Genomic DNA, 3,925 nt, shown 5'->3' with positions numbered 1-3,925 from the left:
ACATAAGACTTTAAACTATAAAAATCTTAGAAGAAAACGTAGGGTGCACACTCCTGGACATTGGCCTAGGCAGTGAATTCATGTCCAAGTCATCAAAAGCAAATGCGCTGAAAACTAAAATTGACAGGTGGGACCGTATCAATTTAAAAAAGCTTCTGAACGATCACTTCTATTCAACCTTGCAGTTAGGCAAGAGAAATAAAGGGGTATCCACACTGGAAAAGAAGAAGGCAAACTATGCCTATATGGTGACTATATGGTTTTATACCTAGAAAATCCTAAAGACTCCTGCAAAAGACTCCTAGACATGATAAATGAAATCCAGTAAAGTCTGAGGATACAAAATTAGTACATACAAATCAGTAGCACTGCTATATATGATTCTGGGAATCAACTCAGAAACTCAATCCTATTTATGATAACTGCCAAAACATTGAAATATTTAGGAATATATTTAAGGTGATGAAAGATCTCTACACAGAGAACCACAAAAAACTAATGAAAGAAACTGCAGAAGACACAAACAAATGGAAAAGCATCCCTTGCTCATGGATCGGAAGAATCAATATTGTTAAAATGATCATATTACCCCAAATAATCTACAGATTCAACACAATCTCTATCAAACCATCAATGTCATGTCATTTTTCACAGAATTAGAAAAAACAATTCTAAAATTCATATGGAACCAAAAAAGAGCTAATAGTTAATGCAATCCTAAGCAAAAAGAACAAAGCTGGAGGCATCACATTACCTGACTTCAACTTATACTACCCTATAAGTAACTATAGTAACCAAAACAGCATGGTATTGCTATAAGAGCAGACACATGAACCAATGGAGCAGATTGGAAAATTCAGAAACCCAAATACCTACAACCAATTGATTTTTTTTTTTTGTATTTCTGATCTTTTTATTTCTTCAAATGTATTATTTATCAGGAGTGACTGAAATAAAAAATATAATTGAGTCCCATCCTCCTCCTCATGGAAATGGCTTTAAGAGAAAATTGGTCAGATGAATATTATTGCTTCCCATTTTCAACCAGTAAATAGATGCCACTGATAAACAGCCATGGGTCTGTCAAGAATGCTCAAGGTATGTTACATAATACAACATGCATGTTCACGGGGGGAATACTGGGAAATAACTTATGTGTACTTCTTGATTTCATCGTACAAGACAAGCACAAAAGCACCATCAAGGCCTCTGAGAACACTGGACCATGCACCCTTGAAAAAAGCTTTGCCTCCTTGGACACGAGCCACCTTCCTCCAGCAGTCAAGTGTGCCTGTGTTCATATCAGTTCCTTTGCGCCCTGACTGGCTCATCATGCGGTGACGGACGGTGTCAGGTGGATAGGATGTCAACCCAGCAACAGCAGCGACAGACTGTGCAATCATCCAGCTGATGGCGATGATGTGAGTGTTCTTGGGATCTGGACGCATTCCTTTGGCAGTATCACAGATACCGAAGCAGGCAGCTCAGTAGATGGTAATACCCTGCACAGACACGTTAAAGCCTTGGTACAGGCTCTTAATCCCATCAGATTTGTAGATCTTAACCAGGCAGTCACCGAGGCCTCTGAATTCCCTTTCAGCTCTGGCTTTACCCACATCAGCTGCTAGACGGGTACGGGCAAAATCAAGAGGGTACGCAAAACACAAGGATGAGGCCCCAGCGGCCCCGCCTGACGCCAGATGCCCTGCAAAGTAGAGCCAAAACCGGGTCCTCTTGTCCGCACCACCCAGGAAGATCTGCTTGTATTTATCTTTGAAGGCAAAGTTGAGCGCCTGGGTGGGGAAGTATCTGATGACATTGGCCAGGTTACCACGCCAGGACAGGACGCCCTGCTCCTTGGGGATACGGACCACGCAGTCTATAATGCTCTTGTATTGCTTATCTGCAGTGATTTGCTTGCTGGCATGCTGCACCTGCAGCAGCCGCTTGACCCGATTGATGGGAGCTACCGCAGTCTTGGAGATGGCCGCAGCCACTCCACCTGCCAGGAAGTCCTTGGCGAAGGACGCAGCGGCATCTGTCATGTTGAAAGGAAGGCGACTGCGGGCCGGGACTAAGCCGGGAACCCCCTTTGTCTCGGGGCTCTGAGCCAACCAACTGATCTTTAACAAAGCAGACAAAAATATGCATTGGAGAAAGGACATCCTATTCAACAAATGATGCTGGGAAAATTGAATAGCATGCAGCAAAATGAAACTTGATCCTTACCTCTAATCATATACAAAAAGTAACTCAAGATAGATTAAAGACATAAATGTCAGACACGAAACCATAAAACTTTTAGAGACAAACCTCTTCTGGGTATTGACCTAGACAAAGAATTTATGGCGAACACCCCAAAAGCAAATGCAACAACAACAACGACAAAATAAATAAATAAAAAAGCAAGTAGGACTTAAACTAAAAATCTTCTACACAGCAAAATAAATAATCAACAGAACAAATTGGCAACCTACAGAATGGGAGAAGATATTCTCAACCTATGCATCTGACAAAAGACTAATATCCAGAATCTACAAAGAACTCAAGCGAATCAGCAAGGAGAAAGAAAATAGCCCCATTAAAAAGTAGGCAAACACATGAACAGCCACCTCTCAAAAGAAGATATACAAGTGTCCAATAAACATATGAAAAAATGCTTGATATCACTCATCATCAAGGAAATAAAAATTAGAATCACAAAGATATACCACCTTACACCAGCCAGAATGACCATTAAAAAATTAAAAAACAAACTAAATACAAAACACAATAGGTGTTGGTGCAGAAGTGATGCAAAGGGAGCACTTATACACTGTTGGTAGGGATGTAAACTAGGATAATCTCTATAGAAATCGGTATGGAGATTTCTCAAAGAACAAAAAGCAGATCTACCATTCAACACTTGGGAACCACCTAAAAGAACAGAGGTTGTTATAGGAAAAAAGACTGCTCTACCACTATACAATGAATCCATGTAACCCCAAATCATTTATACTCCCTAAAACTATTGGGAAAAAAGTTCTGAACTGCAAGATAAACCATCAAGAGAGTAAAAAACACACAGAATGAGAGAAAATATTTTCAAACGATGCATCTGACAAAGACCTAATATCCAAAATCTATAAAGAAACACACACACACACACACACACACACACACACACCCTAACAAACAAGCAAACAAAAACATTAAAAAGTGAGCAAGGGCATGAACAGACACCTCTCCAAGAAAAACATATAAGCAGCCAACAAACATATGAAAAAAAATGCTCATCACAAGTCATCAGAGAAATGCAAATCAAAACTACAATGAGATACCATCTCATACCAGTCAGAATGGCTATTATTTAAAAAGTCAAAAAACAGCAGATGGTGAGACTGTGGAGCAAAGGGAACACTTGTACACTGTTAGTGGGAACGTAAACTGTTCAACTTCTGTGGAAAGCAGTTTGGAGATTTTTCAAAGAGGTGAAAATAGATCTACCATTCCAGCCAGTAATCCCACTACTGGGTACCTACCCAAAGGAACATAAATTGTTTTACCAAAAAGACACCTGAACTCGTATGTTTATTGCAGTACCATTCACAATAGTGAAAACATGGAACGAACCCATCAACGATGAACTGGATAAAGAAATATGGCACATACACACCATGGAATACTATGCAACCATAAAGACGCAGTGTATATGCGGCTGGAGGCCATTATTTAAAGCAAATTAACACAGAAATAGAAAACTGAATACCTCGTGTTCTTACTCGTAAGTGGAAACTTAACACTGGACATATGGCCACAAGGATGGAAACAACAGAGACTGGGCACTGCTAAAGGAGGGAACTGAGGAGGGAGAAATAGGGCTGCAAAACCATCCACTGGGTACCATGTTCATCCTTGGTGGGGGGACAGAGGGCAAGTTCATCAG

General features: G+C 40.4%; 1 pseudogene; it reads right to left on the bottom strand.

The window, feature by feature from the left end:
- Positions 1–1,151: 1,151 nt before the first annotated feature.
- LOC103250945 lies at positions 1,152–2,045 on the bottom strand (annotated as a pseudogene).
- Between the last annotated feature and the right edge of the window lie 1,880 nt (positions 2,046–3,925).

This window comes from Carlito syrichta, unplaced genomic scaffold (genome assembly GCF_000164805.1).
Source record: "Carlito syrichta isolate Samal-C Ts95f unplaced genomic scaffold, Tarsius_syrichta-2.0.1 Scaffold55016, whole genome shotgun sequence".
Taxonomy (NCBI): Eukaryota; Metazoa; Chordata; class Mammalia; order Primates; family Tarsiidae; genus Carlito; species Carlito syrichta.
The sequence above is the reverse complement of the archived record's forward strand: the minus strand, read 5'-3'. Positions and strand labels throughout refer to the sequence as shown.